The sequence below is a fragment of the Lissotriton vulgaris genome, chromosome 9 (assembly GCF_964263255.1).
Source record: "Lissotriton vulgaris chromosome 9, aLisVul1.2, whole genome shotgun sequence".
Classification (NCBI taxonomy): domain Eukaryota; kingdom Metazoa; phylum Chordata; class Amphibia; order Caudata; family Salamandridae; genus Lissotriton; species Lissotriton vulgaris.
Genome location: NC_141697.1, coordinates 1,066,915,014 through 1,066,940,394, shown reverse-complemented (window position 1 = coordinate 1,066,940,394; position 25,381 = coordinate 1,066,915,014).

Below are 25,381 nucleotides of genomic sequence, written 5' to 3'. Positions count from 1 at the left end.
TGTAAGAGAGAGAGGTCTATCAAGTTTTTGATTCAAGACTTGACCAACTCCTTGCCAAAACTCAGCCAGTTCCGGACAAGAAAATAACATATGTTCTAGGTCGGCCGCTATTAAATGACAGTTGGGGCATTTAGACGGGTCACTAGTTAGGCTGTTTGGGGACCATTTTGATATCCTTTCTGGTGTATATTATAGGGAACATATTGCTCTATACTGTTGCAGCCTTAAGTTAGAGGATTGTACTGACCTATTAATGCTGCCCAAAGCGGCAGAGATCTTGTTAGCAGTTATATTTGTACCTAATCTTACACTCCATTTCTCAGCTAGTTTCACACAGTCATCAACCTTATAAGAATTAAGGCTTCTGTAGCCCTCACTAATTAATGATTTATTCTTAGTCAAATAAAAACAGTTCCAGATATCCGAGTCCCGAATCTTTGTTAAATTCATACTGCATATAAGATAATCACGGATTTGATAGTATTTGAACTGCATAGCTTCAGTTAAGTTGTAGAGAATCTTTAATGTTTCAAAATCCATGAAGCCACTGTGACCATAAAGGTCCCCCAAAGTTTTTATACCCAAAGTAGCCCATATTTTTCCAACCCCATCATGAAAGATTTCAGGGAGTCCTGGATTGCCCTACAAGGGAAGTTTAGGATGATATAATGAAGTTTTACAAGTAGTAAGAATCAAAACCCAAATTTTAACACTTTCTCTCGCAGTCTTGAATTTAACCCTTTTGAAATAATTAAGGGCATTAACTTTGGAAAGAAACATATTGGAGTCCTCATCGAACAATAATCTATAAAAATAATGTTGATTATTGGGGTTAAATAAACTATGAAGACGACCGAGGAAGCCTGCCAGAAAGTATAGCCTGAAATCTGGAAAATTAAGTCCCCCTTAGTTTAATGAAAGCTTAAGCAAGGCAATTGCTCGATGAGTTTAAAAAGAGAGTTGTTAATACGTAATGAGATGGACCTAATAAGTAAGGGAACTTAGGCAATACCTTCATTTTAATTAAATTAATCCGGCCAATAATGCTAAGTCGCAACTTATGCCATCTTTTTACTGTGACTGCTCTTTCCTTAAGTAGAGCTTCATAGTTGAGTACAATTATTTCACTTATTTTAGCGAAGATTCTGACACCTAGATATGTAGCAGCTCTGCATACTCCTTGTATTGGCACCGAGGGTTTATAGTTCATTAATACTTCTGTTTTATTTGTATTTAATCTGTATCCAGAGACTGCCCCAAACCTATTGGCCTCATGAATTATTCCCTGCAGAGCTTCTGCCACATCTGTAGAGTATATCGCAATATCATCCACGTAAGCTGTGATTTTAAGCGAATTTGGGCCGAGATCGAAAGGAGCTATTCAGGATTGATTTTGCAGAGCAGAAAGGAATGTCTCCATAGAAAGCGCAAACAGCAGGGGTGACAAAGGGCACCTTGCCGCGTACCACGAGATAATATAAAGTTAGGGGATATAATCCCTGCGTAACAGATTTTGGCAATTGGATGATCGTATAGAGCTTGTATCCACCTTAGATATTGACTTTTAAAACCTAGGGCTGTCATTGTTGCCCACAGACAGTCCCACATCAAATGCTGTTACAGCCATGTTTACATGAGCCGTCGTGTCTCTGCCCATAGTAAATCCATGTTGGTGACGGATTACTAAATTAGGCATAGGTGGCGCCAATCGCGTAGCTAGAACTTTAGCAAACACTTTTCCATCAGTATTTATGAATGATATGGGTCTGTATGACCCACACTCATCAGCTGTCTTTTTATTTAAAGAAAAAGACAATCTTTGTGATGTTGCATGAATTGAGGGCTTTTCTGCCTGCTCCAATTAAGCTAATTTCCTGGCTAAGAAGTGGAAGTAATTCATCAGTACAAGTTTTGTACAGTTCTAGTGGTAGCGAATCTTCCCCAGCAGCTCTACCAGATGGCAGGGTAGCAATTGCAAGTTTGATCTCTGCCATTGTTACATTCTCAGTCAGTGAGTCAAATCTTTCTATTTCCCTATTCTTTATTATGTTAACATCCAAATACCTTTGTATATTATTTATAGTAGGATAGCTTTCTGTAGTATAAAAATCTCGATAATAATTAACAAATTGTTCCAGTATCTGTGCAGGCTGGCTATATATCAGATTGTTAGGTCCCTTTATTGTCTTTATCAGAGTTTTGGCCTTATCATTCGCCGCTTTATATGCTCAAATCTTACCAATTTTATCCCTACACTCATATTGAGACAGATTGTATTTATGTAGTTTTACGCTACTTTTTTCCCTAAACGTGGTTTTTAAAGCAGATTCTAGATTCACCAGTTTATAACCCAATTCAACTATATTTTTTGAACCCTGGCGTAGAGCCTCTGCTAGTTGACTTTCCAATGACAGTATGTTCGTGATTGTTGTCTTGGTTTCTTTCCTACACTCAGAATTCTGTTTCCATACAACCTGTTGGATGAACCCCCTTATACTGGCCTTACAGGCATCCCAAATCACCGTAGGTGAGGCAGAATTTGTATTTATTTCAATAAACTCTCAGAGATGTTTCTTAAGGTGTGAAATAAACTCTTTGTTTGAGAGTAGATATCTGGGGAATGAGAAAGGCCTTGGACCCTGGATTGTTGTCAGAAGTGACCCTTGGGCATATTTCCATAGTACTTGTCTCTAAGATCTTATTTGAGACCCAGGGTTATCTATACGTGAGCATAGTTTATGTGCATAGAGTGATAAGTATACCCTGCTACATTTGGATGTATTGTACACCATGCGTCCCTTATATTATGTATGCATCCCAATTCTCTAATGGCAGCGCGTGACCTGCGCATCCGCTGAAAAGCTCCCCGTCTTGTGGTATCTATGTCATAATTCATTATACAATTAAATTCCTCCATAATTATGCGCTCTCCTTCCCATTCCAACAGCTCAATATTTAACCGATCAATAGTAGAAGGATCATCTATATTTGGTCCGTATATAACACAAAACGTATATTTGCAATTTTCTAAACTAGTTGAGCAACAGCCCATCTTCCCCCATTATCCACAGCAGTTTTAGCAATCTCTACTCTTAACTGTTTCTGTTTAAGAATAGCCACACCTCATACTGAGACCTTCAATGCTGAGCAAACTATTACATCATAGCTTAATTGTCCAAATGACGTCGGGTCTTTGTGGGATATATGTGTCTCTGACCGTAGAACTATTTGAGGGTTATACATTCTTAGCTCCTCGAAAACTATTCGTCTCTTATTTCTACTGTTGAGACCCGCTACATTCCAAACTAGACATCTCAAGCGATGCATCTCATTAATATGTTACCCTCTTCCATTCTGACGTACATATAGCTATCTTCCTATTACCAAATTTAACAAATTCTCATTTTATTACTTTTTTTAGGGATTTTTAACCCCCCGTGAAGCCAACCACCCCATGGGCCACTTGGTCCGCCCTCCCCGTTGCCCTCCACCTTGTGCCTCAGAGGAGGATACCCCTCTATAACCTGCTGCCGCTGACTGGGCAGCCCTGCAGAGTAGCAGCATCAGCGGTCTCCCCCGCACATAACATCTGTCTAACAAGTTTACCACTTAAGTTATAGTTTATTATTATTGTAAATAGACAAGGAGAGAAGTGAGATAATGCCAAATAGACAATATGGAGACCTAAGTGAAAAAATAAAGAAAAGGGCAAAAAAGATGTCTTAAAGAGAGAGTAGGGAATAGAACAAGTCACCCATTAAATAAACCTTCATAAAATGTAATTATTGTCTCTTCTTGAAGAAAACAAGTAGTCTCCGCCTGACCGTGACCTATAAAGTTACAAAGTAGCCCCTGAGATACTGAGCATGGATCTGTATCTTTCCCTCATATCTTCAAGATGCTAGTTTAGACAGTGCTTGCTCAGCCTCCTTCTCATTCGTGAAGAAATATGTATGACTGCCCTTAATTACTTTTAAGCATGCTAGTTCTTGGAGAAAGGCTTGCCCCCCGGAGCTTTAAATGGATCCATAAACTGACGCAGCTTCCAGCGTCTTTCGATTGTTGCTTTGCTTAGATCTGGTCGTACAAAGAAGGAGACAGATTCTATTGTGACAGGGGAGTTAGGTCTAGCTTTCAAAGAAATGGCCTGTCTCAATAAGAAATTCCCAAAATAGATCAGAAAAGGGCGAAGGAATTGGCCCCCCTTATTTCTTTGGATTAGTGGGAGTCTATGGACCCTTTGAAGCTGTGAGTTCCAGTCCCAATCAGAAAATTCCGGGAACGCCTTCTGGAACAGTTGAACTACATATGCCCTCGGGTCTGCTTCTTCTGACCCTTCAGGTATTCCTAAGAGTCTGAGATTTTGTCTCCTTTGCCGGTTCACCATGTCCTCCAGCTTAATCTGCATAGTCATGATCTGTGCCTCGTGCTTATTTGCCAGAGTCTCTGTACGAGCTGACAACTCATCCGCCCCCCCACAACCCTTTGTTGTAGTTCTTCGATCTCCTGGGTCATTCCACCAAGTTTACCAGCCATCTCCTGTAGAGAATTTTGCATTTTACTATTATCTTCCCTCAGCTGTATGTTGTGCTTCTTGTCGATGGTCAGTTAATGTCTGTAATATCAAATTAAGTGTAGAAGGGTTATCTTCTTGATCTCCAGAAATTGTTGCACTAGTTGTAGACGGAGTAACCTCTTGTATTGGTTCAGGACTTGAGATATTATTATTCATCCCAGAGACGGCCCCTGGAGCAGGCCCTAGTGCTGTTGCTGTTGTCAAAGATATAGCCTGATTCTCCTCTAATGAAACTAATTTCGAGATAACAAGCCCAGTAGATACAGTAGATGTAGTAGGGACTAATGAAGATAATGAGTGATCTTTCACATAATTGCCCTCCGTAGGAATGGTACCATAAAGCCGCAGTGCCATTCTCTTAACTCCACCTTTAGCTTGAATCCATTTCCGAAGAGGGTTATTATCAGCAACAAGTTTCCCCCGTAGTGTCGATGTAGAGGTGGAGGTATTAGCAGTATTAATATTCTTCCCTTTCTTGGTTTTATTCTTTGCCTTCACCTTTCCCTTCTTACGGCCAGAGAGTCTAGCTGGATCTACCGGGCGGCTGGTTGCATCTTCTGTCTCTTCTGCAAACTCCTCAAAATCCTCATCGGAGCCTAACTCCTCCCTTGCGCCAGTTGCATCCATCGTCTCGTCTAAAGCCAAGGATACCTTTTCCACCACTAACTCCACCACTGACTCGTTTCCTGCAGATTCATCTGAAGCAATCACAGAGAGACACCCCTCATTTAGTGTCTTTGAAACCTTTACTAGCTCTGTTTCCGAAGATGATTCAATCAATGATTTATCTAATAGCTCTGATAGCTCGACGGCTCTTAAATCATTAATCTCTGCCTTTTCAATATCGTTTTGGCTCCTTGAGTCTACATCTTGAGATTTGTTTGTTTGTTTTGTCTGCTGTGGTGGATTTGTGAGTATTGGATACTTCTGGCAGCTTAGTTGCGGAAAAACTAGCATTAGAACAGGCACTCACAGACTGAGCCTGGGAGGAAACATTGTTTACCAGTTTTAGCAGTGGTAGTAATGGTGTTAACAGAGTTAATACAGTTCTTATTGGCAGTTACATTGTTTCTAAGAATCTGATTTCCCCCATTGACAGCTGAAGACTCCGTTGGAATTACAAACTGCGGGGCCCGAATCAGCTGCTTACCTAGTTGCTGATTGTTTTTCTCCGAGGATGACACTGCTGTTACCGCCGTGGTGTCCACTCTTTCAATGGTGGGGCGTGACTCTGCTGTGGTGGCATTCCTTCCCGCACAAGTGCCCCTTGGAACATTCTTTGGCACCATTCTCACTCGTGGCGCTGTGCTCGCTACTACCGCGTAAGTATTCTAGTACTTAATGTTATTCTAATCGGCAACTCCACATGAATTTCTGTATCATGAAATTAGTTTACATCCTTATCTCAAAATAGATCTCCTGCCAATCCGCAGTCACCACCTATTGCCACGTGTGACCTGTGTAAAAAGATATTATTAAAAAACACATTAAAATTCTGATAAAATTGCATTGGGCTGTACAGAAGCATACAGAATATTGCAAAATGCCTATAGTTTAACCTAAGTGAACAGGTAACTCTTCATCCATATTCAAACTGATACAGTGCATGGTATTAAATCTAATAATGTATTGTGATTCTAGTCTGTGAAGGTTCTAAATTCTGTCTCCTCCACGTATATTGGAAGGGATCCGATCAAAAAAAAAAATTCAAGAGGTTTGCTGTTGCTATCATGGTGCTCCTTAAAATGTTTGGAAACAGGATATTGTCTGTCATGCTTAATGATCACTCTCATATGGCCGGGATGCCCGTCACCCCCTCCCAACACAATCCCCAAGGATTGGAAGTCGGACGCAGTTCTGAACTTTTGGAAGGCGGGAAGGAGTCACCTTCCCGGCCGTATTTATTAAAATATGAAACAAAATTTAAAACATTAAATAAAAGTTTCATAATCATATACAATTTTCATTTATTACATTTCGATGAAGACATGTTCTTTGGCTAACCTTAACAACTCTCTAATACAAAGGTTTCCTAGCCGAGTCTAACATCATGCAAATGCATACATTCTAAATTAAAATTGTACATCCTAGCATTAAGGGCCAACGGCAAGGTCTTAACCGGTGTCAGATCCCTACTACCAAAAACTCTCACCCTCACGGTGTGAGTGGCGGCCACGCAGAGGACTGTACCCTCTTCGCCAACTCTAATTTCCCTTGTCTTGATGGGGGCCCCACTTTCCGCTCGACGCCATCTTAAAGGTCGTCCGAGCTCCCGTGTGAGGTATCTGTAGGAAGGACAGCGTGGACTCCCCCCCACCCCCATCCACACACTCTCTATCATATCCGCCGTCGCGGATAACCGGGCCCCGGGAAATTCGTAGGAGGGGCATATAGCCGCCTCCTCTCCTGGAAGGGGCCTTTGGCCGTCTCCCCTTAGGCGACCCATCCTTAGTGGGTGCCGCCTCCCAGTGGGAGGGGCCAATGGCCGCCTCCCCCCGGGCGCTCCCATCCATAGTGGGTGGCGCCCCCCTCTAGGGACCTTGAAATTACTGCTCACCGATCATGACCTTACCGCCCGACCAAAATAAATACGACATTTGTTCACCTACTAAGGAAGAAAATATCAGCATGTCTAATTGTCTCAAAACTGTTTACTCCTAAAAGAAAAAAAAACAGTATCCTACAGACAGAAGTCACATCCTCAATCTAGCATTCATTTACTTCTATACAGAGGAAAAAAAGGGGGGGAACTATCAGAGCAAAAAACTTTATTGCAAAACCAAACATTGCTATAAGGGGCTGGTGGGTGGGTCAAAATTGCTCCTTGTTCCGTCGAGGGCTCACGAGCAACGAGTGGGTGCAGCCTTCCAAGCACAGGAACAAGAGGACGCTTCTTTGGATTCCCGTTCTATTTATTCTTCTTCGGGGGGGCGTGTACCCTCCCCTGGTACGCCTACTGGGCGTGGCCATCGATGTAGGTGTCTAGGACAACCCCTCCGGGGCGGGAAAAGGCGCGCCCCGGCTACGCCGCTTCGGGCATACCAGCCGAGACACGCCCCCCGCCCAAAATGGTTTCCCGGGAGGATCGAGGCACCCAACCATACGTTCGGGGGGTCCGAGTGGTCGCCCCTTTCCATATGGCCGGGATGCCCGTCACCCCCTCCCAACACAATCCCCAAGGATGGGAAGTCGGACGCAGTTCTGAACTTTTGGAAGGCGGGAGGGAGTCACCCTCCCAGCCGTATTTATTAAAATATGAAACAAAATTTAAAACATTAAATAAAAGTTTCATAATAATGTACAATTTTCATTTATTACATTTCGATGAAGACATGTTCTTTGGCTAACCTTAACAACTCTCTAATACAAAGGTTTCCTAGCCGAGTCTAACATCCTGCAAATGCATACATTCTAAATTAAAATTGCACATCCTAGCATTAAGGGTCAACGGCAAGGTCTTAACCGGTGTCAGATCCCTACTACCAAAAACTCTCGCCCTCACGGTGTGAGTGGCGGCCGCGCAGAGGACTGTACCCTCTTCGCCAACTCTAATTTCCCTTGTCTTGTTGGGGGCCCCCCTTTCCGCTCGACGCCATCTTAAAGGTCGTCCGAGCTCCCGTGTGAAGTATCTGTAGGAAGGACAGCGTGGACTCCCCCCCATCCCCACACTCTCTATCATATCCGCCGTCGCGGATAACCGGGCCCCGGGAAATTCGTAGGAGGGGCATATAGCCGCCTCCTCCCCTGGAAGGGGCCTATGGCCGTCTCCCCTCAGGCGACCCATCCTTAGTGGGTGCCGCCTCCCAGTGGGAGGGGCCAATGGCCGCCTCCCCCCGGGCGCTCCCATCCATAGTGGGTGGCGCCCCCCTCTAGGGACCTTGAAATTACTGCTCACCGATCATGACCTTACCGCCCGACCAAAATAAATACGACATTTGTTCACCTACTAAGGAAGAAAATATCAGCATGTCTAATTGTCTCAAAACTGTTTACTCCTAAAAGAAAAAAAAACAGTATCCTACAGACAGAAGTCACATCCTCAATCTAGCATTCATTTACTTCTATACGGAGGAAAAAAAGGGGGGGAACTATCAGAGCAAAAAACTTTATTGCAAAACCAAACATTGCTATAAGGGGCTGGTGGGTGGGTCAAAATTGCTCCTTGTTCCGTCGAGGGCTCACGAGCAACGAGTGGGTGCAGCCTTCCAAGCACAGGAACAAGAGGACGCTTCTTCGGATTCCCGTTCTATTTATTCTTCTTCGGGGGGGGCGCCTACTGGGCGTGGCCATCGGTGTAGGTGTCTAGGAAAACCCCTCCTGGGCGGGAAAAGGCGCGCCCCGGCTACGCCGCTTCGGGCATACCAGCCGAGACACGCCCCCCGCCCAAAATGGTTTCCCGGGAGGATCGGGGCACCCAACCATACGTTCAGGGGGTCCGAGTGGTCGCCCATTTCCATATGGCCGGGATGCCCATCACCCCCTCCCAACACAATCCCCAAGGATGGGAAGTCGGACGCAGTTCTGAACTTTTGGAAGGCGGGAGGGAGTCACCCTCCCGGCCATATTTATTAAAATATGAAACAAAATTTAAAACATTAAATAAAAGTTTCATAATCATGTACAATTTTCATTTATTACATTTTGATGAAGACATGTTCTTTGGCTAACCTTAACAACTCTCTAATACAAAGGTTTCCTAGCCGAGTCTAACATCCTGCAAATGCATACATTCTAAATTAAAATTGTACATCCTAGCATTAAGGGCCAACGGCAAGGTCTTAACCTGTGTCAGATCCCTACTACCAAAAACTCTCGCCCTCACGGTGTGAGTGGCGGCCGCGCAGAGGACTGTACCCTCTTCGCCAACTCTAATTTCCCTTGTCTTGTTGGGGGCCCCCCTTTCCGCTCGACGCCATCTTAAAGGTCGTCCGAGCTCCCGTGTGAGGTATCTGTAGGAAGGACAGCGTGGACTCCCCCCCCCATCCCCACACATTCTATCATATCCGCCGTCGCGGATAACCGGGCCCCGGGAAATTCGTAGGAGGGGCATATAGCCGCCTCCTCCCCTGGAAGGGGCCTATGGCCGTCTCCCCTTAGGCGACCCATCCTTAGTGGGTGCCGCCTCCCAGTGGGAGGGGCCAATGGCCGCCTCCCCCCGGGCGCTCCCATCCATAGTGGGTGGCGCCCCCCACTAGGGACCTTGAAATTACTGCTCACCGATCATGACCTTACCGCCACAGGCCGGATAGTTGACCGGCTACCCGGCCCCCCCAAACTCCTCCTAAAGGTCATGCTTCCTCAAACCCCTTAGCCATGCTATGAAGTCTCCTATGAGTAAAACATTCCCCTCCCGGGACAGGTGAACCCCATCATTCAGATACATGTGATGACCCCGAATACACCCATGAGGAATGCAATGCAACTGCGCAGAGCGAAACAATCTACCAATTTTGTTGTTAACCTTCTTCACCGAATGGTTCAGTGCTGACACTGAAAGGCCCCCCCGCCATACTTTCCTGGGAATCATGTGGGACCAGGCAATCGTGCACCCCGGGATTCTTTTTGCCAACCAGCTGACGGCAGACAAAACTTGCTCGAGTAATACCCATCTACCCAGTGTCACCAAGTCATTGCCCCCCAGGTGTACTATGACTACAGATGGCGGTGACCTCTGCCGCCCTAAGAGATCCTCAACAAAAAATTTGAATTGGTCAATACAGAGCCCGCCCCTTCCGTGGATGGCCACTCTGTACCCGTATTCCCCAGCTGCGCGAGTCGCGTCACCTGCTTTGAATACGTCCCCGACCCGCCTCACGTATGAGTGTCCCACGACCCAAACCACTCTCTACTCAGACGGTGATCCATGACCGCTGGTCCCCTGGTACTGGGTCGACTGCAAATTCCACCCCGCATGACATGCTCGCGAAACTGTAAATCAAACAGAAGACAAGAAGCGTGAGTGCATGTCACTTGACTTCACAACATGTGCAATCGCACATACCTTTTGAAGCAATTCGAGGACCATCGTCCCAACTGTTTCACTTCCTCTGCACTCTGACCCCTGGCTGTAGCCTCAGTAGCAGCCCCTATCCTAAAGGAGTGGGTCCCAAAATCGCATGGGTCCATGCCTGCCGTAGCGAATGTCAGTGCTAGCACCCTCTGGAACTGAAACCTCGTCAGTGGGGTGCCATCGATGTGCCTCAGCAAACTCCCCCCATGTATCCGCCCTCAGTGCCAAATATTCCTCTATACACATTATCGGGCACGTGGGGGACCCTCACACGCGCTGGACAACAACACTGTTTCCCATAGCTCCCTGGTCAGTCTTGGACCTAGCTATCGTGATTACCATCGAATCACCCCTAATTAGGATGTGATCCCTGCACAAGCCTCCCTCCACATCATTCTTATTTCTTGCGACCAGTTCGCTCACCCGCATAGCCCCATGGAACGCTAATGCGAAAGCTGCCCGGAACAGAACTGCTTCGAATTGGGAGGAGCATGTCGTGAATAGTTTAGCCATGAGTAGGGACAATTTTTCTAAGCCAATCGGGCGCCTCACTTCTTGCTTGCGACCCTCGAGGCGCTGCCAGCCGCGAAGGGCTTTTTTCGCCAAAAAGGAACCTGTTGGGTCTTTGATGCCATGCACCTGCGCCATGAATGAGAGGGCCGCCCTGTGTTTATTGGCCGATGCGATACCTGTGCATTGCTACCAGGAACCCTAGGAAGGAATCCTCCTGACCCCAGGTCTGATTCCCTGTCGGACCCAAAAATGCACAATAGGAACGAAACGCTCCTTCGTATGCCTTCCTCGTCCTGGGGGCTAAGCTTGCTGCCACGAGGTCTTGTAATCCGGGGCACCGATTAGCCAGAGTGCTTCGGGAATGGTGCCGCCGCTAGGTCCGCTGTAGGTAGATAACCCCTGAACGCCTGCATATGTGAACGAGAGAGTGCATCAGCCGCATGATTCAGTACACCTGGCACATGTTTCGCCCTGAACTGTACATTCAGTCTCATGCAAAGCAGCACAACTTCCTTCAACAATCTCAAGATCCATTTGCAGCGTGCTGCCTGATTGTTAATGCATTCGACAACAGTCATATTATCCGACCAAAATACCACAGAGCGGTCTCTAAACTCGTCCGGCCATGCCATAAGAGCAACAAAAATAGGGAATCGCTCAAGGAACCCTATGTTACCTGTGAGACCGCTGGTGTGCCACCACGTCAGCCATGTTTGCCGACCATCGATTACCAAAGATGGCGCCAAATCCCACGCAACCCGCTGAGTCAGTCCACAAACCCAGCTCGTCCGAAGACGCTCGCGGCTTGTTCCACACTACTCGACCGTTGAAGTCCGCCAGAAATACCAACCAAATGCGCATATCCTGGCGAACCTCTGCCGACAGTCTCGTGCGGTGGTCTCCTTCCTTGAGACCAACCATAGCTTGTGCAATAGAGCATGAAAAGGGGCGGGCCATTGGTATCACTCTCAAGGCAAAGTTAAGCTGGCCCACTGTTTGATGTAACTGGTGCAGGGTCACTTTCTCCTTACTAAGGCAGAGTTCCAGGGAAGCCCTAAATTTAGCTACCTTTCCTACTGGCAAACGGAAACATCCCTCCACAGAATCGAGCTCAATTCCCAGAAACTCAAGTGAAGTAGATGGTCCAACCGTCTTACCTGATGCCAATGGCACTCCAAACTCCCTCATGAGGATGCAAAAATCCTGTAGCACCTGCGCACATTTCGAGTCGCCGGCTGCTCCCAGGAACAGAAAGTCATCTAGATAATGCATAACATGACTATGCCTTGTAGCCTCGGTAAATGCCCACTCTAAAAAACAGCTGAATTTTTCAAAATAGGCACAAGAAATGGAGCAACCCATCGGCATGCATTTATCCATGTAGTAACTCCCTTGGAATGCAAAACCTAGCAAACGCTGATCCTGTGGGTGTACCGGGAGCAACCGGAACGCTGATTCAATATCCGATTTCGCCATCAGCGCCCCGGGGCCCAGGCGATTTACCATGGTGACGGCATCATCAAATGATGCGTACCGCACCGAACAAACTTCTGGGTCAATAGCATTGTTTACCGAGAAACCCCTTGGAGCAGACAGATTATGGATCAGCCTAAACTCCCCCGGGTCCTTCTTGGGAACCACCCCCAATGGGGAACAGATAAAACCTGCCACTGGCGGGCGCTGAAAAGGCCCAGCCACTCGGCCTAGGCTCACTTCCTCAGCAATTTTTCTCTCCACCACACCTGCATTATGCTGTGCCGAAAGCTGGTTTTTACAAAAAGGTTCCCCACGAAAATCCCCCGCCGGGATGTGGAAGCCATATGAGAATCCCTTCCTCAACACCCCAGCAGAGACATAATCAGGGTATTTGTTTAACCAAGGAGTCATAGTCATGAGATCAAAGGGAGTAGGCAGTTGTACACAACGATCCACCTCAGTCTTGCTTGGACCCTCCTTTACCTCCCAACCCGCTATTTTTCGATCTGCATGAACTCTCCGGGTGTGAGAAATTCCCACAACACGCACACACATGCTTGAACCTGCATGTACCTTGCGGTCTGTTACAGTTGCCTCTGTTGAAGCCCCAACAGACCCCCCGCTTACCACCATTCCCGCCGGTTTTCGGCTGGTGAACACCGCCGGTGCCTGCTCGAAAGGGGACCACAGGCTTTTGGCGGGAAACCCCCGACCCATTCCCACCTGGCGAGGGTGTCCCTGCCGTCCCAGCAGGAGCTGTTTATGCCAAGAAATTGAATCGAGGCAATCCCATGTCAGAGAGGAATCAAACTCTTTTGCTTTACGGAACTTCATGTCGTAACCTTTCCATTCGTCCCCCTCATACATTTCATAAAAATCCATTATACATGCCTGATAACAAGACAGTTCGGTCAATACCTCGGGCTTACGTTCACCAATAATCGCAGTAAACATTGCAAAGGCCTTCGCCCAATTCGTTATCGTCTCTTCCACCCTGAACTCTGCCATCTTGGCGCGCCAGACGCTCGGGTGCCACAAATCTTTCTGTGTTTTAGCATATTCCATCTCGCGATGGTCAGTCAACAACGAAAACATATTGACATACTTGTCTGCCCATATCAATTCTTTCGTGGCCATCGGGATATGTTGAACCACCCTCTCCCGCCTTGAGGGCAATGAGCCCTCCCCCGCCACTGGCAAAGCGAGCTTACCCGGTTCGGTCGTTGTTCCCACCGTTTTCTCGTGACCAGCTGCCGGTCCTTCCGGTGTCACCTGTGGGGAAACAAGAGGGAGATTCGCCTTCGCGGCATCTCGCGACTGCCGCAACTGCTGGATTAGTAATTTGGCCTCTTCGGCCGTGTCGCCGGGCGCCGTAGCACCCCCTGCCTTCTTATTGAGCCATGCGGCCAACTGGGTGGCCAATTCAGGAGGCATATCCTCATCGTTAGCGGGCGTAATCACAACCGGAATCGGTTGACCCGCGTCTGGGGTTGGTACTGGGTCATCAGCTGGTATGGCAGGGATGACTGGGGGCACCTCAGGGACAGGAACCTCCCCTGCAACCGCCCTCCTCTTGACCCGTCTCCCTCTACCCTCGGGGACGACTCCCGGCAATGCCGGGCCTATTACCTTCTTCGGGTTACCAGGCTTGTTCATTGCGGCCAGTTGCTTCTTGACCCCCGCCAAAACACGACCAAGTGCTGGGACTTGTCCGATGCTTCGTTCCATTCTCGCCATTCTGTTCACCAACATGCGAAGCATCTTGTCTGTCTCGGAACCCTTTCCCGCCTTCTTGCCGGACATGGTTTCGATTATTTACTCCGAGTCGATTAACAAAGTCCTGGATCCTTCGCTGTAAAGTCACTGAAAAAGAAACACAAGTATTACAAGTTCTCAAAATTGCTCCGTCGAGGGCTCACGAGCAACGAGTGGGTGCAGCCTTCCAAGCACAGGAACAAGAGGACGCTTCTTCGGATTCCCGTTCTATTTATTCTTCTTCGGGGGGGGGGGGCGTGTACCCTCCCCTGGTACGCCTACTGGGCGTGGCCATCGGTGTAGGTGTCTAGGACAACCCCTCCTGGGCGGGAAAAGGCGCGCCCCGGCTACGCCGCTTCGGGCATACCAGCCGAGACACGCCCCCCGCCCAAAATGGTTTCCCGGGAGGATCGGGGCACCCAACCATACGTTCGGGGGGTCCGAGTGGTCGCCCCTTACCATATGTTCCAATACACACTGTTTGACCATATGTATGGTACTACTAATGTAAAATAATTCACATGGGCATTTCAAGGCATAAACACAGAAATCAGAGTTACATGAATGGCCTACGCGAATAGTGAAATGCTCCCCAAATTCAGTAATCAGAAAAGATTGCACTTTCTTACAAGCTCTACATCCTTTGCGTTTGAAGCAATGTACAAAGTTGGGAGTGTGAATGGTGGTATGCTGGCTTTGGGTTTTTTGTAATCATATTATTGCAAAGTATGTCCTTGATGCTTAAATTATGCCTGTGTGTGACACTAGGCTGGGTTGATACATATTTAGCAATGAAATGAAATGAATTTGTACTTGTAAAGCGCACTTATACCCCATGGGGTTTCTGGGCGCTGTACGCATACCGCTGTGGAACCCTTCCTGGCTTTTTCCCTGTGAAATGCCCACTCCTGGGCACCCCCAAGGTAAAGCCAGGCATCCCAGCGATGTTGGGGCCATTCCACAGATTAAGCAAGCTATTGCCCAGAGTTGCAGAGTGGGACCCATGATTAGAATAGGCACCATGGTGAGAATTATCAGGTCCGCGGAAATTGAGCCCAAGACCGGCCGAGGCGGGAACTGAACCCTGGTCCCGGGCCAGACTTCTGCATCACTAACCATTCAGCCACACTTCTCCACTGCAGTGCTCTCTTTGGTGTGAAGTGCAGGCCAGTGTTTGGTTAATATTTGGCTAATTGTACCAGCTTGGTTATCTTAAGGTGGTGTCTTGACAGGCTTTTTGGCTCTATTTCGGAGTGATAAAGACTTTAAGCTTGCTCACATCTAGGATATGTATTCCTAGCTTGTGTTGGCTCTTTTAAGCCCTTTCTTCCAGACCTAGAAGAGGATAGCTGCTTTATATGATGATAGATCCCTTATTCTAATCCATCTATTGCCTATTGGCTTTGTCTTTCATTATTTTGCCTATAGTAGAGGTTGGATCCTGTGGTCCTGACTTTATATTACACATTAGTATTGTTTGTGTAGGTACTCTGATAGAGCTAAGGGTTATTTCATCCTTCTCAGGCCTACAAGGCCCAGAACTAGAGAGACTCCATTTTGATAGAGCTGAGATGCTTCAAGGGGAAAGGTAATGTTTACAGTTAAGGCTGTTGACTGCTAGTGGAAACCCAGCCAGGACTGGTTCTTATCCGAGGAATGTGTTTGTCTCATGGGCCCAGACGTAACATGCAGATGCGCACTGCGGTTGCGTGGAAGCCTTGGAGCTAGCACAGGAATTCGGTGGGAGGCAGCCCTCTGTTGGAAATTTCCATGAGGGGAGAGGAATCCATATCAGCGAAGTGCAGAAGAGGAGGAGTGTTCAGTTTGGTTCTTGAAGAGTGGAGAGTAGGATGTCTGCTGGAGCTGCAGAGTGCAGTGCAGTTCTATTGGTTTTCTGGAATGGAGAAAGAAGACAGATGATTTCTGAAGCTGGAGAGAGACTATCAGAATGCATTAAAGCAGATGGAGGAGTTGAGGCTGTCAGCTGGAGCAATTGAGCCAGAGGCGTGTAGCTGTGGTGACGGAGGGAGAGACAGAGAGAGAGCCCTGATCCCACCAGAGACAGAGAGAAATCTTCCTTCTAATAGGTGAGGTAGTCTAAACAAGTCCACTTTACACTTACACCTTAATCTTGTCTTTATTCCCTAGGCTATTGTATGTCTAATCCTTTTCTTTCAGCGGTGTGTTAAAGTTCCTGTTAATCAAGGGACCCCGCAGATAACCTTGTCCTCATACTGTATGTCTAATCCTTTTCTTTCAGCGGTGTGTTAAAGTTCCTGTTAGTTGTAGAGACCCCGCAGATTTGTGTATTGTTGTTGTGATAAAGATACCCCAGTTCTTAGTGAACCGACATGTGCCTTGTATTCTTGTTCAATCAGGGTAACCTGGTCTTCTAGTCAGACATTGTTTGCATGAACGGATGTGAATCCCGGTCAGGTAAGAGGTGACTGAATAATGAGGGAGAGAGGGAACATTTGATATCAAGAGCAGAAGGTACATATTTCAATTTGGAAAGCCGTTCTAACTCCTAATATTGTAGTAGCGAACCCCTAGTGAATAGTGAGAGAGACTTCTGCGTGGAGAAGTGTGGCTCAGGGGTTAGAGGCGGCAGACCTGGAAGCTGAGATCGGCCGTGGACCAGGGTTCGATTCCACACCTCGGCGGGTCTCTGGCTCAAAATTCCACGGAGTCGACAATTCTCGCTCTGGTGCCTACTCGACTCACGGGATCACACTCTGCGACTCTGGGCAATAGCTTCCTTAATCTCCACTACGGCCCCTCGTGGCGGGATGCCTGGCTTTCACCTTGTGGACACCCGGCCGGGGTATCTCACAGGGGAATACCAGGACGGGTTCCCTAAGCAAGCGCCTAGAGACCCCTGGGTTATAGTGCGCTATATAAATCGAAACACATTTACATTTACACTTCCCAACATAGAGAGAGAGCTGAAGGTATTCATAGGAAAGTGGTCGTCATTGGTAAGTGGCGTTAGTGAGAGCACTGATTGTGGTCAGTGTGTAGATCTGCCGGATTGCAGATCGGATTGTAAGTGAGTGAGCACCGGGGGGATACGGTGTTTAGGTCCGCCGGATTGTGGGCCAGATAAAGAGTGAGCACTGGGGCTGCAGCCCAGTGTGTATGGCACGCCGGATTGTGTGTCGAGTGAGCACTGAGGGTGAGCAGTGTGTATACCCGCAAGATTGCGGCTTGAGTGAGCACTGAGGGTAATCAGTGTGTAATGGTAGATAATCAGAACTGCCCCAGGGTAGATTAGTCTGGACCCATGTGGTCGCGAGACTATGAGGTATGAGTGTGGTGTAGGGCATGGATATCCTTAGTAATCAGTGAGTATTCCTAGTAATCCCTATAGATTTAGTGGTGTTTCTAATGATATGAGCTTGTATATTGCGTGTTCCTCATCCTCAGGTAGGTACCCAGGTGCCTGGATAGATGGTCCTGAGGAGAGAAGTGGTTACGTTCTGGCTGGGTTGGAGGGGCTCTCAGGAGCTGATCCAATCTGGTCTAGAACCCGGTCGTTACAGGTGGTGATCACCCTGATCTGTTCATTCTCATCTTCAGGAATCTTACGCTTAACCACCAATCTTTCCAACATTACAATTTTCTTCTTTTTCAAAAGTATCATCATTGCTACTGTTTCTCTGAGCCCTGATAAATTCACCAAAGGAGATACTGCGTATCAAGCTCCTAGGATGACCACTAGTCGCTTAAAGTATACTGTTACCAGCAGTGCTTTTGCAAAAGAACTTAGTATTAATATATGAATTGTAAACCACCAATTGGAGGTCTAGAAATTCTACAGACCTATTGCTGATTTTGCTGGTGAATTTTAGATTCAATTAGTTTTTATTGAGATTTTCCACAAAGGAGTGAGCCAGAACTTCTGATCCACGCCAGATGATAAATATGTCATCGATATACCAGGCCCAGAGCACCTTGTTGTCCTCATAGGATTGAAGTGATGACACGACCGGTTCCTTCCACCAGCCCATATACAGACATGCATGACTGGGGTTGAAACAGGTCCCCATTGCTGTGCCCTGGGTTTGGTGGTGAAATTGTCAGTCAAACACAAAAAACATATTTCTCAAACAAAAACCGTTCATATCAAGGACCATTTAACTTTGTAGGAAGAAAGAAAGAGATCTACCTCTGAGAAAGTAACGACAGGCCTGCAGGCTAAGATCATGAGGAATGCAAGTGTATACATTGCATAGATTGAGTCCCATAGTCATCTTCTCACATGATTCCCTCAAAGATTCCAAGAAAATCACCACTGTCATTAACAAATGTTCTAAGTGATTTAACCAAAGGCTGCAAGAAGTAACTCACCTATCTTGAGGTATTTTCAAGTAAACAATTAATTGAAGAAACAATAGGGCAGGCTAGGTGGATTGACTGGATCTTTGTGGAGTAAATATAATACTGGAATTTTAAGAAATTCATTGTAGAGAAACTGGTATTCCTCCCATTCAATTAGACCCTGGTCGCGCCAGTCCATCAGTTTGTCCCAATAAGTTCCATTAACTTTATCTATATTGGTTTTGTTACATGGTAAATGACAAGCAAAATGCACAAGCTCCCTATTCCCCTCTGTCAGGTATTTTTCTTTAGATAATACTACCACAGTACCGCCTTTGTCAGAGTTACAGATAACAATGTCATCATTTGTCTGAAGCTCACAAAGGGGCCTGTTTCTGTACAATTATCAGATTACTACATCTTTTATTGGAGCAGAAGTATAATCCTTTCAGATCTTTAATAACTACCTTTTCAATTACATCAATGCCATCAAAGGGCAAAGCTGAAATGAACAAAGATTTTTGACCTAATCCACTTGGGCAATTAAGATCAAGTGGATACTGAGATTTTCTAGACTAAGAACAGCATCATCATGATGGTCAGAATGCTCATCCAAGTCACACATCATATGTAAATCATCAGTATCACTTATACTCAGAGCTGAAGGCTGTAGAATCTGACCATTACCCTGAGGCCTTTTGTTTTGTTTCATTTCAAACCATTTTCCTAACTTACATTTTCTAGTAAAGTAAAATATATCAATACGGTTCTGTGTATAATTGAAATTGGAGGAAGGAGAGAAGGAAAGACCAAGAGAATTCAAATCAATGTGAGCCTGGGTAAGAGAGAACTCAGACAGATTTATCACATAACTGTTCATCTCCATTATATTGGCATGGTCTTGATCCTTGTTTCCATTCCCACTAAGCCGTCTTCTTTTCTTATTTTGGTTGTATCTTTTTTGCTTGCACCTTTTCCTCCTCGTCCTTTGCCTCTTGTTGTTCCCTGCAATGACCGGAGCTCCAATCGACTACTCGTTATGATTTAGAACTCTTTTAAAAGGGTTTCTTTTGGGCCAGACATATCTGATCCCACTGAAGTATCACTGCCAGAGACACTTGCGCATTCCGAACTTTCTTCTTGCCTGTTGATTGGACCATGTCATGAATGATGTAATATGTGACATCATCAGCAGTGCATTGCGGGGGCACAAGTTATAGTTATATCAACTAACTATAACAGGGGAATTTCTATCATTTTGTATGAGTGAAATGTCCACCTAACTATAACAGCCATGAAACCTGTGTTTTTTTCAGTGAATTTCTAAGGTTTTTTAAATACTAATTCCTAACTATAACGTCTGCAAAACCAATGTTTTTTTCAGTGAATTTCAAAAGGTTTTTTAAATGCTAATTTCTAATTATAATGTTCATTAAACATATCATTTTTTCTGTGATTTTTTAATTATCATCCCAGTCTTAACCTGGTGAAAACTTCAAATCTCACCACTCTTCCCATCGATACCTTCCACCAACAAAATAGCTACAAACCAGAGCCACAACTAATGCTAATGATATACAAAGTAACCCTGGGCGGTGAACTACGCTCCGCTCTTGTAGTTTATGTAGTTTCGGTAACTTTGCGGTTCGCGTAGAGCGTGGAGTTGCCGAATACTACGCAATTTACAGCGTAGTGTATCTGTTTTTCTTCCTTGCACGCTCAATATGTGTTTTCCCATGTGTGGTAACGTCTTACTGTGATTCTGCGTTCGACAACTTGATTTTCTATCCCGGTCGCGTGCGCCACGATGTTTAGAATTCGGCTGCATGATCCCACGAGACTGTGCGAACGTGTCATTTAAACGAGCGAACACGTCATTCGGACGCGCTATCTCCTTCCGGTGACAGTGTTGGTAAGATTACGTTCCCAAACACGCAGAAACTACAATCTGGCAAAGAATATCTTTCTAGCACGATAAAACCTTCTCAAAAGTGATCATTTTGCTCATAAAAACTCCTCAGATTGTGATTTGGCTGTAGTCTTTTGTGCAAGGAGTCCTCTTTTTTTTCTACTCTTTTTTCAAAGAGGAAGGAAGAGCCCCTGAGTCTCCAACTTCCTGTTCGTGTCCAGCAGGCTGCTCCCAGTGCTTTGTCCATGTGCTGTTCACTTTCATTTGGATTTGGAGCTGGAAGGATCACTTTTTGTGTATGTCTGCTGCATCATATCATTGGATTGGATTTATTGAGGACTTTTGGATTTGAGATTTTATTTTACAAGTAAGTTGGAGAATTGGTGTACATGTTTGTTTGATTGGAGCTTTTTTTTTACCTACAGTTTTCTGGGCTTTTCTTAGTACTTTTAGTAGGGGCCAAGTTGTATTTCTTTGAAATTTCAGCCAGTAGGCCCAGAAGTACCCATGGGTCCAATCATGTTTCTGTGGTGTCTGTTGAATTTCACATTTTAACCATCATGGATGGCATTGGATTTAATTGCAAAATGTGTTTTTTGGAGTGGAATTTCAGTTTTTGGTGGTGTTATATAAATAAGGGCTTTTCAGCTCATAGGTAACCTTAGGAGCTCATATAGTGATATAGGCCTGCTTGAGCTCATTGTATGTACTTTCTTGTTATTGTAGGTGGCCTGGCCAAGTGGTGGCGGTCATTTTGTGGGACCAGCCACTGTGCTTTTTCCATAGACCTCCAAGCTTGTGGCCTACTCTGCCAGTAGGCCCAGAGGTACTACTCATCATCAGTCATCATGGGTGCATGAAAGTTAAACAACTGTTTTTGTGTTGTCTGTTGAATTTTTAACATCATGTATGGCATGGATGGCTTTGAATTGAATTGCAAAATGTGATTTTTGTGGTGGAATTTCATTTTTTGGATGTGTGTTAAATGAATAGGGCTTTTCTGCCAGTAGGTAACCCTAGGAGTTTAGCTCACGTAGTTTTAGTAACTGCACAGCGCGACAACGCGGACTTACAGTTTTTGTCTTCTTCGCACGCTCAATCTGCGTGTTCGCACACACGATAATGACTTTTTGTACAGTTCGCGATGCCGAACACGCCGAATTTGCAATCTGGCGAACAATATCTCTCGAGCTGCATAAAACCTTCTAAAAAATGATGATTTTGTTCAATTTGCTACAAAAAACTCCTCAGGTTGTCATTTGGTTGTAGTTTTTGTAGCATGGCGAAATTTTTCTGTTTTTAAATGTTTTTAAAAAGAGGGAGGAAGTTCCCCAGAGACTCCAACTCCCTGCTCCTGTCCTTTGTATGTACTTTCTTGTTATTTAGGGTGGGCTGACCATGTGGGTGGCGGCTGACCATGTGGGTGGCAGCCATTTTGTGAAGCCAAGCATTGTGCTTTTGCCATAGGACTGCATTGTCTGTCTTCTCTTTCTTTTCATGCTGTTGTGGGTGGCCAGGCCATGTGGTGGCGGCCATTTTGTGGGACCATCCACTGCTTTTTGCATAGGCCTCCAAACTTGTGGCCTATTCTGCCAGTATGCCCAGACTCCCAGAGGTACTCATCTTGGATTCTTGAAGCAACTGTTTCTATGTTGACTATTGATTTTAAACATCATTTAGGGCATGGATGGCATTGGATTGAATTCCAAAATGTGGTTTTTGGGAGTAGTTAACTTTTTGGATGTGTGTTAATAAATGCCTTTGTTGCAGGTGTATGTATTGTTGCTGTGTAACTTTCCAACCTTTTTAGCCATGTAGATTTTCTTTTTTTGCATTACAGATGTGTTGTGTAACAGGCTGTCAGGAATCATTCTGTCGGCGCTTCACAAGGAACACTGCCCCTTCGGGTTTTGAAAAGATCCAGGGTGATTGTGAAATCAAGGATGGTTAATCTATGGTTCAATCTGTATTAGACTGAAATTCCAAGATGGCCGCCGCTATTGCCACGGTTGAAGATGAGGGACGGTTCTAGTCTTCTGTTGTGTTGAGGAGCGGGCGCGCAGAACACCGCGCACTTCAAAATAGATTTTGCTGTGAGTGGCCGTGATTCAAGGCGCTCACGAAAGATTAAAAATTCCAGTTGGAGCTTTCATGGGAGTAGTTTGAAACACCGTTTCAGTAGAACTATCGTGGGGACAAGCGAGCGAGTGAAGAGTGCTCCTTAGTTCTTGGCATTTACAAGTTCGAGTCTATCGACTTTAGCAATTGTGAGTAGAACGTTCCTTGCATATTCCTGTCTGCAAGAAGCAGCGTTCGTCAGTCAGAGTATGCTGAAGTGAATTTCCGAAGAGTGATATTCTTACAGAGAAAGGGTCGAGAATATTACCTGCGAAGGAGAAGCCTCAGCTATTAGTTCCCTTCAGTTCAGTGAGTTGAGGTGAGGCAGTTGGAAACTTCAACGTCAGACATTAAGGCGTCAGAGGATGAAGTAAGACTTTTCTAACCATCTATTGTGCGATCTTCCAAGTACTTCACCAGAAATTCCCCTTGCGCTATCCTTTTCTTTCCTCCCTCTTTTCCCTACATTGTTCCTTTTTGCGTGCATCATCAAGAGTACTAAGACTGTATCTACATGACTTTGTAACCGCTATCTACCTACAAGAGAATTCACCAATGAAGAAGGTAGAGTAAGTTCATCAGAGTGTAGTATAAAGAATAACCAGCAATTTGAGTTTACTTAATGAGGTGTTTTCTCTTCCAGAAATATCGATTCCTTCATGGTAACTACTCACAGCCACATACAGAGAGAGGCAAGGCTCTGAAGACAGCTGGTAGGATAGATTGGAATTAGAACTGTCATTCAGGAATTGTAGTTGGTAGTTGTTGCATTGTCTTCTTCCCTTTTCTCTCTGTGCATTAGGAACCCAAGTGCAGTCCCGATATCCAATTGTATTTAGAAGGACAAGTGGGTGCCAGCTGTAGTTGGAGTGTCTCTCTTTTCTGTCCAATTCCCCTTTCTCCGTCTCTGGTGCAGTTGCTTGTTCAAGCGGCGTCACTGGGGAGAGGGCATTGGGGGCAAGCATCGGTTCTGCCTCTGCGAAGAATCTGGGACCTGACACAGGCATCCTTTGTCTGGCCATATAGTGATATAATGCAAAACAACAGCTGATGGAAAGAATGCAGAACAATGTCATACATTCACCTCAGTACAGAGATCTGGGCCTAAATCCATCTTTTTTTTGCACTCCACACCACCCCAGTTCAGACATGGCCATAAGCAAATCAGCCTTGACCCTGTGCCTCATGGGAACAGTCCAGCCTGAACTGCCAAGCCATGTCTTTCCTGGGCCGGAATCAAGCATCCTAGGACCGGTTTCTGGCTATCAGCCGTCTTCAGCCAGGATAGCTTGACTCCAGTGGTGTGGAGAGCATTGGACTCACGTCTGAGCATACCCATCCCACTTGGGGTGACAAAATGCAAAACAACAGCTGATGGAAAGAATGCAGAACAATGTCATACATTCACCCCAGTACAGAGATCTGGGCCTAAATCCATCTTTTTTTTGCACTCCACACCACCCCAGTTCAGACATGGCCATATGCAAATCAGACTTGACCCTGTGCCTCATGGGAACAGTCCAGCCCGAACTGCCAAGCCATGTCTTTCCTGGACCGGAGTCAAGCATCCTAGGACCGGTTTCTGGCTATCAGCCATCTTCAGCCAATATAGCTTGACTCCAGTGGTGTGATGAGCATGGGACTCACGTCTGAGCATACCCATCCCACTCACAAATAGTGATATAAGCCTACTGGAGTTCATTTGTATGCACTTTCTTGTTATTGTTGGTGGGCTGACCATGTGGGTGATGGCCATTTTGTGAAGCCAGGCATTGTGCTTTTCCCGTAGGCCTGCATTGTCTGTCATCTCTTTCTTTTCAAGTTGTTGTGGGTGGCAATGCCATGTGGTTCTGGCCATTTTGTGGGAACCTCCCCTGTGCTTTTGCCGTCTTCCTTTTCTCTTTTGTTGAAGGGGTGGGTTTTCTGGAATTTGTGACAACCATCTGCCCAAAATGGAAGGTTCCTAGCCGCTACTACTGCGCCAGAGTTGCTGTTCCAGCACTACATCATGTCGTGTTGGAATTGCTTGGAAAAGTCTTAAAACAGAGTGCTGTTCAGAGGATCCACCTGACAACAGACATGTGGACCAGTTGCCAAGCCATTGAATCTCTTTTTCGGGTGTTAGAGATAAGATATCTGCAGGTGTTGACACTGCAGAGATTTTTAATGACACTCGCAAACATGCAACTGTAGCCATGTTTGCTATGGAGAAATCTCATACTGCTGCAAACATTTTGGATGAGTTTAACAGCAAGGTCTATGAGTGGCTGCAACCGAGAGGACTTAACATTGTTTTTGTTGTCACGGACAATGGCAGTAATGTAGTTAAGGTCATGAAAGATGGTGGCTATTTCAGGGTCCCGTGTTTGGCACACTGCATTAACATTGTTGTTCAAGACTTTCTGAAAAATGAAAGCACAGTCAGCAACTTACTGACCACCTGCAAAAAAATATGCACACATTTCAACCATTCTTTTAAAGCCCGGTAGCAGCTCAGGGTCATTCAATGTGAGCATAAAATGCCAGTCAAAGCATTCATCCAGGAGGTGCCAACACGATGGAACTCAACATATTACATGCTTGATCGTCTGTTTGAGCAGTACATACCACTTAATGTTTATGTCATGACAAGAAGGTATGGGGATCCTACTGTGAAATCCATGACTGTTGAGATGGGACAATGGATCCTTGTTAAATGCCTGAC